The 14,894-nt window shown below is 47.3% G+C and overlaps 1 protein-coding gene across 1 annotated transcript in view; it reads right to left on the reverse strand.

Annotated features, from left to right (window-relative positions):
* The window catches only part of LOC142301400 (tyrosine 3-monooxygenase-like), a 207,858-nt gene that overhangs the window by 59,736 nt on the left and 133,228 nt on the right, over positions 1-14,894 (reverse strand). The window lies entirely within an intron of this gene.

Here is a 14,894-nt window from a genome sequence, read left to right on the forward strand (position 1 = left end):
GAGAGCGACGACAAAAAAATGAAGCAGGACATTCAGCAACGAGCAACGACCTCACAGCAGGGGCCAGCTCGTTGCTGGATGTCATACACAGCGACAGCGACGGGACGTCGCTGAAACGTCACAGAAAATGGTGACGTAGCAGCGACGTCGTTGTCGTCGTCGCTGCATGTGACACCACCTTTAGTCCCGCTTTGTTCTATTGTAAACTTGTTTGTGAATGGCAACGACACAGCAAATGGGTAATTATTTAGCAGAAATAAAGAGCTAGCGAGGATGATGCGGAAACAGTACAAACGACTATTAAGAGGCAAATCCATACACTGTCAGTAATATATCAAGTGTAAATGAGATATATTATATACAGTTGTTAAAGACTCCAACAGGTATTATTTAGCGTTAACTTAATCCCAATCTCTCTGTCTGGTCACCACTTCCAGTTAACTGGATGATTCAGTATAAAAAGAAATAATGCAAGAAATCAATCTACAGGGCTTGACGGAGCTATGGTACAATTTGCTAATTCTAGCTAGTAAATTTGCTCTATTACACTACATCTGAACAGAAAGTAACGGCTCACTCGGAATTTCTGTCTTCTGGATTTGGTGATCAGCGTCAGGTCTGTGGAGCTTGACCTACGAAGTCTGGTTCTCGGTGTTTGGTCTTCGATGCTTGACTGGTGAAGTCAGGTGCCCAGTGTTTGGTGTCCAATTGACCGGCTTGTCCGTAAATGCCTGTAGAATACTTCCAGAGGGTTTGTAGATAGACATCCTCGAGGAAAAGGGTGAGAGCCAGTCACTCAGTCCAGTCCAGGAACAGAGGAAAAATGCAAAATCCAGCATAAAAATGTATAGGTAAATCTTTATCTTCAATTAAAAAATATAGTATTTATTTACATATCAATTAAAATCCAATATTCCACAATATGGTGCAAATAAGGGGGTGATAGTCACACAGGGCTACACCTTTCAGCATTATCCTGTGAGACTATCACCCTTTATTTGCCCCATATTGTGGAATATCGGATTTTAATTGATATGTAAATAAAGACTATATTTTTTAATTGAAGACAAAGATTTACCTATATATTTTTCCCCTAAATTTTGCATTTTTCTCTGTTCTCAAACTATATTAGAGAACAAGACTCTCACAGAGAAGGCAGTCATGATTTATTTACAGGTCTACCTTCTTGATTGCTGTAGACACAGCATCAAACAAGCTATGTGCACACATTAGGAATCACTGACTATGCTTCCTCCATTGGATCCAAGTTTTTTTTAATCTCTGAGAGTAGGGAGAGAACAGGAGCGTCTTGGTCTTAGGAAGCCTAGTTAGCACTGCTGTAGAGAGATGAGACTGATTGATTTTCCCCTGTAACTAGGGCTAACATACCAGCCCCAGTTACAGAGGAAATGAGCAATAAAACAAATCTATTAATATGTTCAAATGCCCCTCAAAGCTCTATAGCATTTTATGGAGATCAAATAAATAAATAAGTAGAAAACCATGACAAATTTTAATAAAACAAAACTAAAAAATAGACAGTGCCAGTCTGAATCTGTTTCTAATTCACTGAATCTAATTTGTATAGAAAGGGGAATGCAATTTAAAATATTTTTAGTGGTCCTTTGTGGTTGCGGGAAAAAAAAGCCACGTGCTTATTGAAAGGCAGTCCACTTGTGTGCAATCTAAGTGTCACATAGTCTGTCAGTATATACACACCTTGTCTGAAAAGCCACAGAGGCTGCAACACCATTAAGCAAGAGGCACCATTAACCAAACAACATGAAGACCAAGGAGATTTCCCGACAAGTCAGAGAAAAACTTGTTGAGAAGTACAAGTCAGGGGTGGGGTCTAAAATAAATATCCAAATCTCTGATAATTCCCCAGAGCACCATCAAATCAATTACCATCAAATGGAAAGAACATTGTAAAACAACAGATCTTCCAAGAAAGAGTATGGCGCCCCTGAGGCTTCCGTCGCCACAGAGACATTGCACCTCAGCCAGAGGTCTGATGTCCCATCCTAGATAAGGACAAGGGTACATACCAGTTCACAGGCAAGTCTGCACAAACACTCATTGCTGGGCACATACAGGGAACAGAGATAGTGGCAGCTATCCCCTTGCTGTAGTCAGGGGGGCCGTAAGACCCACCTGTCCTCCCATGGGGTGGGGGCCTAGCAACAAGGAAAGGGCGAGGAGCCAACTAGAAAGTGAGAATAGAAACAGGAAGTTCAAGATCAGTGTAGTCTGCGTGAGGCAGAGGAGGAGAGTGGTAGTCGAAAGGGAGAGTGGACAGAGACAGTGAAGAGAGAATGTTCCTGGTGGAGATCCTGGGGCCCAGCTAGGCCCAGGTGACACCACAGACAGAGAAGAGAGGATGCCAGGGCCACGGAAGGGCATATTTGCTCGTGGCCTGCTCCACAGGAAGATCGGGTGGAGGGATCTGGCTGCATTCGGGGACGGTCCCCAGACAGAGGGAAGACAGACAATTCCTCAAGTAACACCAAAGGCCCGGGGTGGTTTCAAGCGCCCAGGGCCACAACCTGCCGTAGATCACCTGGGAAGAGGGCAAGATTCCAGTCAGGCAAGCCCCCTTGACCAGATTCTATGGTAGAGGCCAAGACAAGTTCATCTATCAAAGTCAAGGCTGTGAAGCCAGTCAAGGAAAGAGACCTAAAAGTGGTGCACCGGTATTAACCCTAAGAATTACCTGGGATCGGCGAAGGCACCAGATGGCGGATTCCAGCACTCCAATGGCAACCAGTCTGCTGCAGCCCTGGCAACAGTGAGTAAAAGACATCTGAACTGCAATCTCTGGTGTCACTTCCTTTATTCCGCCTGCACCGCATCATTCACAAAACCATCATAGACTCTTACAAGCACTAACGGTTGCCCCGGGGTACCGCTCCACCTGTGGGGAGCAGAACCACCATAGCTGCCATTACATCAGCCCCGGAGACCCCATCCAGCAGCGGCGGCTCCATAGCCGCAATCCACAGGTGGCATCACGAATATCTATCTCCACAAACTTTATTATTGATCATCACCCCCACAGCCGCCATATTAATTGACATTTATCAGAGAGGCAGTACGGAGACAAAAGGTAAGCTCTTGAAGTAGCTGCAAAGTTCCCAAGCAAAGACTGAAGTATCTGTCCATGCGCCCACAATAGGCTGGCCTTTATGGAAGAGTGGCCAGAATAAAAGCCTTAACTTACAGTCAAAAATTGGAAGCCTCATTTAGATTTTGCCAAAAGACATGTGGGAGACTCCCCAAATTTATGGAAGAAGGTGGTGTGGTCAGATGAGACCAAATTTGAACTTTTTGGCCACCAAGGTAAACCCTATGTCTGGCAATAAACCAACACAGATCATCACCCCAATACAGCATCCCCACAGTGAAACATGGGGGTGGTAGTATCAAGCTGTGGAGATGTTTTTAGCCAGCAGGGACAGGGAAAATAGTTTGAGTTGAGGAGCAGATGGATGGTGTGCAATATGGGGATATTCTTGAGCAAAACATGTTTCAGTCTGTCAGTGATTTCAGACTGGGACGGAGGTTCATCTTCCAAAAAGACAATGACCAAAAGCATACTGCTAAAGCATCACTCAACTGGTGTAAGGGGAAAGGTGTAAATGTATTGGAGTGGCCTAGTCAAAGCCCAGACCTTAATCCAATCGAGAATCTGGGGTCAGACTTCACCAGAGGAAAATATCTAAACTTGAAGTAGCTCGAGCAGTTTTGCCTTGAGAAATAGACAAAAATCAATCACAGTGGCAACATGTGATAAGCTCATAGACACTTATCCAAGGCGACTTGCAGCTGTAACCTCTGCAAATGGAGATTCTACAAAGTACTCACTTTAGGGGGGTGAATATTTATGCACACTGAAGTTTTTAGTTAATTTGTCTTATTTGTTGTTTACTTCACAATTAAAACAAAGCCATTGTAGGCATGTTTGTCACATGAACTGATACAAATCCTCAAAAAAAACAGTAAAATTCCAGGTTATGAGGTAGCAAAACACGAAAAATGGCAAGGGGGTGATTACTTTGCAAGGCATTGTATGAAAAACATAGACCTTTGCTGGTCAATAAAAAAGTCCAGTCACTAACTGGTTAAAAACACTAGGAAAATGTGTGTTCATCTTGATACATAATAAAAATACCATTAAAAACATAAAACATATGGCTTTTTTAATGTGTGTGCGTGAAGGTGGCATAATTGTCTGTAAGAGTTGACACAAGTTTTTATTGTGTCATAAAAATGACATATGAAAATGCTTTGTGTGCAGAAAGATCAAAAGGCTATCTGTGCAGAAAAAAACAAAATGCTATGTGCAGAAAAAAATGCTACGCGTGTAGAAGAACCAAGATGAAGCGTGCAGAAGTATTCAAATGTTAATGAGTATGTTGTGTAGGAACAGTGTAGTAAATAAACTGTGTATTAGAGATGATTGAATTGACTTTTTTTTAGAAATTCATGACATTTCTTCCCTGATGAAGCTGTCCTTTATAGCAAAATGATTTGGGATTTTATTGCTACCCTGGTGTTCCCTTTGTGTTGTGCTGCTCGCTGTAAGCGGCACTTTGCACACTACGAAATCGCAGGTGCGATGTCGGTGGGGTCAAATTGAAAGTGACGCACATCCGGCGTCACAGGCGATATCGTAGTGTGATACGATTAACGAGAGCAAAATCGTCGTAATCGTATCATCGGTGTAGCGTCGGTCATTTCCATAATTTGGAAATGACCGATGTTACTATGTTGCTCCTCGTTCCAGCGGCATCACACATCGCTATTTGTGAAGCCGCAGGAGCGAGGAACATCTCCTAGTAATCGTAATATCAACTAAGATGTTAGACAAGGCCAGGTCATAGATCCCTAGTTCTTCTCCTTCCTGGCCGCGGAGGTAAACACCATAAGGTTTCGGGAGCCCCCGCTCCTCGTCAGCTATCTTTAATAAGCCCTAAAGCTGCCTGTGTGTCAATAGTTGACCTAAAGCCCAGAAAGTGTGGTTAGTGCTGAAGTCAGGGTTATTCAATCAGACTAGGTGCATAGTCAATATGCTATTAAATATTTGATATATGTTTGTTGGTCATAGGGAAAATCCCCATACAAAGTAGTTGTAAATATGCTCCCCTCAGATACAAACTAATGGGTGAGAAGGAGTTCACAGGTAGCTATCAAAAAATCCGCTACCCAGTGCAAATGACCAACAGCATTAATTTGGACCTGTAAGAGTTAAATCCCAGTAGGGTAAACTTATCTTGCTGGATAACAACCTTACAGAAGATTCGACGCGTTTCCCCCACTTTGTTCGGGGTTCATCAGGGGATGTTACCATCTCGTGACAATACACATAATCCAGGTCACCTTTTAGTTTTCTGTGTCCTGCCAACAGATCCCTCAAAAAACTAAACGGTGGTCGGATGGTCCTCCTGTCCAATGCAGAGTGGACCTCAGCACCTCACCCTGTCAGTATAGGGCTGGATCCTATTCAGCCCTATACTGACAGGGTGAGGTGCCAGGAAGGAGAAGGACTAGGGATCTATGACCTGGCCTTGTCTAACATCTTAGTTGATATTACGATTACTATCAAGAAGAACCACTCTGGGCTATCCATAATCTCCCTAGTGTAATATCCCCTTAGAGTATATCTAGCTCTGCACGGACTGGCTGTCTGTTCACTGACCGATATAGCTACATACGACAAGATATAGCTTGAACTAATATTTTTAATGTTTATAAATAAAAATTGTTTTTAGAGTAATCAGTTTTCGGTCTATTAGCAGTTTGAATTCTCTAATTCTTATTAAAATTGGTGTGTAACCCCCTACTAAGGAGGCGGGTCGCCGGCCAGAGCGACGTCGCAGGGCAGGTGAGTTCATGTGAAGCTGGCGTAGCGATAATGTTCACTAGGCCAGCTATCACCATGATATCGCAGCTGCGACGGGGGCGGGGACTATCGCGCTCGGCATCGCAAGCATTGGCTTGCGATGTCGTAGTGTGCAAAGTGCCCCTAAGTCCTCATCGTGACAGCACAGCATCAAAATGTGCTGACCATCATGGGTCAGACAGACATTTGACCACAAAATTTTTTCCTACTGATGAAGTCAATACATTCCAGTGATGAGTAGAAGCAACATAAAATAAATAGAGATGCTGAATGAAGTCCCTGCTGTCAGCACCCAGGGCCTGCACATAAAATGCATGTCTCCTGGGAGTGCATTTAGGGCACACGTCTACATATTCTTAAAGGACCGGTGCCTCCTAACCCAGAAGTGCCTCACAGCCTATGGCTCAGAGACATTTGATATTTGAGGCATCCACCCCTATGAGAGGTGCCTGGGAAACGTGGTCTATCCTTAGACATACATTGCTAGTGTGGCGCCCCTGAGACACCAGGTTGCCAAAGGGTAATGCATCTCCTGGAGATGTGACACCCATCCTGGATTCTTAGGACTCCTGTGTCGAAAAGCCACTAACAACACACCAGCACCATCAGGTATACACAAACACCCAAAACCAGGTTGAGGAACTCCATTAGAGCCAGGTAAAAGGGCTGTGCACTGTGAGCTAACAGAAAGCCAACTGGAAGGGGGGGGCAGCAGGAGGAGGGAACAGTGGTGTGGTAGATGAGAGCTGGCAGGAAGTAGTTTCAGTTGGAGTCAGGAGTGAGGTGTGAGAGGAACAAGAAGCTGAAGGAAGAGTTCTGTGGACCCGCAGTCTGGGAGATGTGAAGACTTGGGTCCAGCCTGGCCACAGGTGTCGGGTGGACCAGAGGAGCGGGCAGAGAGAAACAGAGGGCAAGAGTAGTGAGGGGCCAAAGAGGCCAGTTAGTCTGGTGGTGCAGAAGCTCCAGAGCTGGCAGGAGCTGAAGCTGCTTGAATATGTGTCGCCAGGGGTTAAGGGGATACTCAGAACCGGGCCAAGGGGTCGCTTCTGGAAAGGGGATCATGGTGTCGTGACCCGGTCTGTGATCCCTGGTTCCACAATAAAAAAGGGGGGTTATGTTCGTGACGCCACCCGTGGAATGTGATCAGAGATGACCACCGCTGCTGCAGAACCTCCGGGTTGATGGATTGCAGCTTGAGATGGGATGGCTCCCCACGGGTAGAGCCTTCTCCCCGGGGCAGTGTGATAGTCTGTGGGGAGGTGCAGGACACGAGCACAATAAACAAGCAGACTCACGGTTTTGCAGTGTCTTTGTCCTTTACTGATGATGGTATTCAGCAGAGTACTGTCCACGGAGTCTGTGAAGAGTTCAGGGTTTCTCCCACCCAGCCGGGCCGTTTTGGCTCCCTTTTCTGCACTGTGCTTGTGTGGCCCTGCTGCTTCGTAAACTAGGCCGACGGCTCTGTTCTCCTCCCGGATACTGACCTGAGAGGCAGCTCAACTCCTTACTTGTATGATCCTGAACTCTCCTGTGTGTTGCTGTGTCTGTGGTACAGGTGAAAGATCTGGAATCTTCACTTCTCCGGTGTTAGCTGTGCTGTGTGTAATCTGCTCAGCCTCGGATCCGGCATTCGTTCTGTGCACTCCACTGGGGTGAGTTCAGCAATGCTCTTTCTCCCAGGTATGTTCCTCTGATTAATCTGTCTCCTTTCGTCAGACCCTCGGCTTAGGCCTGGAATTGGTCAGCGGATCCTGTGGTAAGCTAGAGCCAGCTCCAACCTGCAGATGCTTCCTCCTCAGTCCTCTGCACTGACTGCACAAACAAAACTGAAACTAAACTGACCACTTCCTCTCCACACCAGAATATACAGGGAAGCAGCTTGATCTCCCACTTCTGGCCAACACTTGCTAGTGTTGTGTGGGGAGTTAACCCTTTGTGTTGTTACTGTGGCAACCCCGGGGTGCTACAAATACTTGTTTGTAGCCTGGGGCTGGTAACTGGAGCTCAGCTCAGGTTCTGTCTGTTAACCGCTGGTGAAGCTGAAGGTGCAGGAAGGGTTCATATCAAACGGTACCAGCACGGGAGTCTGAGAAGAAGGGATTCCCTAGAGTCCACCTTGGTAGAAGACAGTACCAGGCGGCTGCACCTTTTACCGTGAGTAAAGTGACATCAACCACATCACTTGTGTGGACTGAATCATTTCCGGCACACTGTACCGCAACACCAGCTCCAAACACCACTACCACCATCATCACCTGCCGGGGCTGAGCCCTACTTGTGGAGGGCCCAAATCATCAGAGCTGCATATTCCATCAGCCCCAGCTCTACAGTGGCGGCCCCCAAATCTGGCCGCAAACCGCAAGTGGTGTAGTCACTACAATTCCCTTTTTCTTTTCTTTCCCCCTTTTATTTTTTTTATTTTTTAACCGACCCCCCAGGGTCCGGGACCGGGCACCGGCCATGATCGTGACCATCCCTCTGAGTGTCGCACATGCCCGGGACCGAGTACCCTAAGCCCTGAAGTCTTACGCTGTGTGTGCTAACACTTATCTGTACCCTAGTATCTGCTGTACCTGCTGCACCTATCCATACCACTTGCTCCAGCCATACCTGCTGCATCTATCCATACCCACTGTGCCTGCTATATCTGCTGTACGTGCTGCATCTATCCATACCAGACATGCCTGCCGTACCTGCTGCACCTGTCTACACTACCCATCCAGTATGCAACTGACTACGTCAGAGACCCCTGGGGCCAACTGTTGCAGTACGAGGATTCCCTAAAGTAGCACTTGGTGGCTACCTTCCAGTACAAACCTACCCTTGTGATGCCCTGGACAAGCCAGGTAGTCACAGATAGAGGTGGAGGTGGATACTTGGGCAGACACGGACCCGGCCTCGGTAACCGCCATTTTTGATAAACTCCAGGTCGCCTTTGAAACCCGTACTGAGGTGTTCCAGGAGTTCTGCCACTTGTAAGGGTGCAAGAAGATTCGGACCACTCCTTACCATGCCCAAACTAATGGGATATGCAAGAAAATGAACCATTTGGTCCTTAATCTCCTCAAGACACTGCCCCTGGAAGAGCGGAATTTGTGGCCTGAGAAGTTGCCCGACTTGGTGGACATGTACTATAACATCCCTTGCAGCTCCACCAAGTGTACACCTGCGTATTTGATGAGAGCCTTGCCGGGACGGCTGCCAGTGGACCTAGAATTGGACATAGAAGTGCTTGAAACTCTTCCTCCCACTGCCAACTGGGATGCCAAATGACAGAAGCAGTACCGACAGATCCAGGAGTATGTGGAGAAGAATCTGCGTGAAAGCCGGGAGAGGCAGGAACAACGCTTCAACACATGGGCTCAGGCTGCCCCTTTTGGACCCGGAGATGTGGTGCTGAAGCGTAAAAGGAGGACGCACAAGCTGGATGATCAGTGGGAGAGGACCCCCTACATCATGCAGCCAACTGGATGGGAGGACGAGAAGACTTATCTGATTAGTCACGACCAGGGAAAGACCACGGCCACTGTTTCCGGGGAGCACCTGAAGAGATGCCCAGGGCCCCTAAAGCTGATGGATGAGGTTCCTGTTCCCACGCCGAGCGTGGAGAAGAAAGACGTGATCCACACAGTGATGGGTGATTTTCCAGCTGATTGGCCTATGCAGAATGGCGCGGTGATTGTTCCCGTTATAATGTTACCACAACCAGTGGAAGAAATAGAGCCAGAGAGGTCCGGCAGTGAAACACCAGAGCGAGCGCCCAGGGATGCACCTACACCATGCCCCCGCAGGTCTCTGCCAGCCATACCTGACACTCAGGAAGAGGGACCTACCGTCCCCTCTCCTCCACCTGCCCCACATGAGAGTAGTGGGGTCATAAGGTCCATACTCCCTAACTTTGGTCAGCCCCCACTCAGATACAGGGAGACTGCAATGTAGGGGTGTTGTATGTTGATTGTTTGAATGAATGTCAATTAACTAAATTCTCACCAGATTAAGAATGTTGGGAGTTAGCAGTTCCCGGCTACCATACTGCCCATCCCTGTTGGGACCAAGTTAAACTCCCGTTGTTGACCCCCATTTAAAATAGAGACAAGGCCGAGAACTTGCAGGCCACCCAAAAACATTATTGGGCCTTGTAAATAATCCCTGGACCACCTTTTCATTGTCCTGCAGTCTCCGGAGAGGCTGGTTGTAGGCTGAGGTCCCTTCACCATGCAGACCGGTGACAACCCTCCGGGTCAGGGGTCCCCTGGACGTGGGGCCTCTGAGAGACTGCTGGGTAAGGAACTTATTACCCGGCCCGTGTGGGCAACACCCGGACCCGAACCCGTTTCCTGGACTGGGGAAAAGGGGTGCTGACCTGTTTTTAGAGGCAGCATCAAGGTTTAGGTTTGCTTGGGTGGGCAAAAATGGAAAGGACCCGGTCCCGTCCCGTTCCCGGTTAATAAAAATGTTTGCAACGTTTAAGTAAACTGCCTCCTGCAAGGGAAGAACATAAGGTTTCATATGATGTAAATATGTTATTATGCTTATAATATGTTGTTTTTATCTCTTACAGTTCAAAACAAAATAAACCGGTGGTGGTCGGACAGCCCGCGGATGGTCTGTGGTTAACCAAGGGGGAGTATGATGCCCTGGACAAGCCAGGTAGTCACAGATAGAGCCCCGCACAACACCAGTCCCCTCACTAGGTAACACCAGCCAACCACATAAAACCCTAGTCACCTCGCTTAGCCATGTGGTTGGCGACGCCCACCGAGGAGTTCAGAGAGTCTGAGGGAGGAAAAACACAGAACAGTTCAGTTTAAACGGTACACGGGGAGTTGGTTCTGAGAGTGCAGTGGAGGAGGTCAGGCCTGTGTGACAGGCCTGTGACAGACTGACGGGTGCCAGGGTTGGAGCTCGAGCATCTTTGACTGGGAGGCATACGGAGGCCTTTGCCTGTAGGAGCCGGGAAGACGACTCGGTGGAACCGTGGTGGACCGGGACAGGGCAGTGGCCCGCCGGTACCGACCCGGGGAACCGACTTGGAAACCGGAGCACAAGAGGGGGTACTCAGACCCTGAAACAAGGTCTAGAAACTACTGGACTGAGTTAATTAACTGATTGCGGTCTGGACTTTAGGTCCTTTCCCACCCAAAGTCCCTCATAGAAGACAGCAACCCAACAAGGGGGATAGAAAGCCACCGCCATGGCTCAGAAATCCCACGGGCCAGCATCTGCGGGCAAACGGGCTCTTCCGACATCCACAAGCCGGGGAGCGGACTCCTGACGCTGCAAGCGCAGGTAATCCAACAACTCAAACAGGTGCAGGAGAAAGGCAGAGACCACCAACCGGGTGGGGGAACCCGGCTGCAGCCGGCTGCGGGCACCAGCCACCATCATCTTGGTTTACCAGAGACTCGAGTGTTTCATTCTAATAGTGAGAGCACCAGTGCCCTCCGGCCGCCCATCTCCCTGCACCGCCAAAACACCCCCAATGGGTCCCGGGGCCACCATCCCTGCCCATGGAGCGGTTAACAACTTGTTGCATACCATCTCCCCCTGGTGCCCCGTAACTGCAGCGGTGGTGTCCACCTTGACCACATCCCGTGGGTGGCATCAGGAACTTAGAACACGGCTCCGGCCGTACACCTACATCCCCCAAACTGCCAACCCCTTTTTGGTCGGAGTGACCGCAGGACCCCCGGGTCCGGAGACCCTCGAGCCACCCACTGAAAGTCCGGACCCGAGCGGCTCGGTTCCAGCCGAGCACGGGGCGGCACACCCTCGTCATCAGAGGCTCTAGTGAAGATGATGTAGTTGCTAATTTATGTCCCTCTAGGTTGAGACAATGCTGCAGCTCAGTGGGTCCACCCCCTGCTCACTCCCCCAAACATTACAGTTTGCCTAGGCCATGGATTCCGCTGGCTCCAGTACCACCCAGCTTGCAGGCATGCAGCAAAAGATGGTCCATTAACAAGAAAAACAAGACCGGATCCTGACCTATCTGCGGTCAGTGGACACCCATTTGCAAGCCTTGACACCAACGTGTCCACCCACTCCTGCTCTGGCTGAAGTCCCTACCCCATATAGAGAACCAAAAAGAACAAACCCCATATATAAAATATAATCTTTAATATTTCTACTAGGTTAAAACAACACCAAAAAATATAAATATAAGTAACCTATTATAAGGGTTTAAATGTACAGGGACAGGTAAGCCCAGAGGGTAATTTAGCAACAAAGATACCGGGTAGGGATAAAAACTGAATCTAATGGGCCCTAAGTCTGTCCCTACCTAGCAATGGAGGGTATGACGCCCTAGGGTTGTGGCGTCCCCATTCACCGACAGGAAGCCCTGGTAGTCCCTGGTATACCCTACACTATACAAAAAGTGCACCACACAAAAGAAATGTATTAAAAACAGATATGCAAAAATTGCACCATGGATAATAAATAACTCATCTGATTAGAAGATCCATCAGTCAGGGTCATCAGCGGAAATAGGCATTCCGACACGTTTTCCCCTGTGGGGTGCACAGGGTTCATCAGGGGACAGTCAGACAAATAATCTGGGATGACGGATATCACATCCCAGGAGCAGCCAGAGTCAGGGTGCTTTAAAAATTACAAAAAGGAAACTGGGCCAATGCTTTGTAGATTTGTGTGATTAGATAACTTTGACAAAGGCTTCAGGCCATAATTAGCCTGCTAAGGTTATGGTTTGTTCACTATCATCATTAGGATAGACCAGGTGATGCAAATTTCAAATCTTTATAAAAGCCGGGCATCCTCTAACCTTGTGCCAAAAACCAGTAGCATGAGTTCTTTTAAGCAGCCGCCTAGCACTCTGAAAATGATGGAGGCCCACAAAGCAGGAGACTGCTATAAGAAGATAACAAAGCATTTTCAAGTTGCCCTTTCCTCAGTTCGAAATATAATTAAGAAATAGCAGTTAACAGGAAAAAGGGAGGTCAAGAAGGTCTTGGAAACCAAGCAAAATTTCTGTGAGAGTTGCTCCATGGTTTGCTAGAGAGGCAAATCAGAACCCCCGCTTGACTGCAAAAGACCTTCAAGTAGATTTAACAGACTCTGAAATTGTGGTATAATGTTCTACTGTTCAGAGACACCTGCAGAAATATGGCCTTCATGGAAGAGGTTTCAGAAGAAAACCTCTCGTTCATTCTCACCATAATGTTTGAAGTATGCAAAAGAACATCTAAACATGCATTTTGAAAACAAGTCCTGTCGACCGATGAGGTTAAATAGAATGCTTTGGCCAAAATAATCAAAGATACGTGTAAAGAAAAAAAGGGCACAGAATTTCAGGAAAAGCACAACTTACTAACCATTAATCATTGGAGATCAATCATGCTTTGGGGTTGTGTTGCTGCCAATGTCACAGCGAACATTTTACAGGTAGAGTGAAGTACAGATTCTATGAAATTTCAACAAATTCTTATACAAACATAACACCATGTGTAAAAAGATTAAGTTGAAAAGAGGATGGCTTCTACAAATGGATAATTATTAGGGATGATCGAATACCTCAAATATTCGGCTTCGCAAATATTTCCGAATAGGTGGCCGATATGCGAATATTCGATGCGCAATGTAAGTCTATGGGAAGCCCGAATTTTTCCAAATAGTTGATATTCGGGTTTCTCATAGACTTACATTGCGCATCAAATATTCGCGAATAGTCGAATAGCGGCGACCTATTTGGAAAATATTCGCGAAGCCGAATATTTGAGGTATTCGATCATCCCTAATAATTATCCTAAACAAAAGTCAAAATCCACAACAGACTACCTCAAAAGGCACAAGCGGAAGATTTTACAATGGCCCTCGCAGTTCTCTGATCTGAACATCATTGAAAATCTGTAGGCAGACCTCAAAAGAGCAGAGCATGCAAGACGACCCAGGAATCTCACAGAACTGGAAGACTTTCCAAGGAAGAAAGGATGAAAATCCCTCAAACAATAATTGAAAGACTCTTGGCTGCTACAAAAAAAGTGTTTACAAGCTGATACTTGCCAAAGGGGGTGCTACTACATACTAACCATGCAGGGTGCCCAAACTTTTGCATTGGCCTATTTTCCTCTTTTGTTTATTTTAATTTTTTTCTTTTTTTTTGCCTAAAAAATGTGTCATCTTCAAGTTTATGCTTTTTTAGAGATCAGTTCATCTTCAACTTGCTTAATTGATCACATTAACAGTAATTTGGACCAGGGGTGCCCAAATTTAAATACGCCAGGGATAAATATTCCACTCACCACCATGCACATTGCAACTACCATTTTTGTTGAAATATGAACACTGTGTGAGACAAGCCAGCCAAAAATGATTGCAAATGATTGGGCCTGGAAAGTCAGCAACTACCATGGAAAGGACTAAAGCGGGCTTTAAACGCTACGACATCGCTCAAGTGATCTCGTTGGGGTCACGGAATTTGTGACGCATATCCGGTCTCTTTAGCGATGCCGTTGCGTGTGACACCTATGAGCGATTTTTCATCGTCGCAAAAACGTGAAAAATCGCTCATCGGTGACATGGGGGTCCATTCTCAAATATCGTTACTGCAGCAGTAACGAAGTTGTTCCTCGTTCCTGCGGCAGCACACATCGCTCCGTGTGACACCACAGGAACGAGGAACCTCACCTTACCTGCGTCCTGGCCACAATGTGGAAGGAAGGAGGTGGGCGGGATGTTACTTCCCGCTCATCTCCGCCCCTCCGCTTCTATTGGGCGGCGGTTCAGTGATGCTGCTGTGACGTCGCTGTGATGCTGAACGAACCTCCCCCTTAGAAAGGAGGCGGTTCGCCGGTCACAGCGACGTCGCAGAGAAGGTAAGTCCGTGTGACGGGTCCGGACGATGTTGTGCGACACGGGCAGCGATTGGCCCGTGTTGCTCAACCGATGGGGGCGGGTACACATGCTGGCGATATCGGTACCGATATCGCAGTGTGTAAAGCGGCCTTAAGTTTGTAAGCTGATTTTTGGGCAC

This window comes from Anomaloglossus baeobatrachus, chromosome 4, assembly GCF_048569485.1.
Source record: "Anomaloglossus baeobatrachus isolate aAnoBae1 chromosome 4, aAnoBae1.hap1, whole genome shotgun sequence".
NCBI lineage: Eukaryota > Metazoa > Chordata > Amphibia > Anura > Aromobatidae > Anomaloglossus > Anomaloglossus baeobatrachus.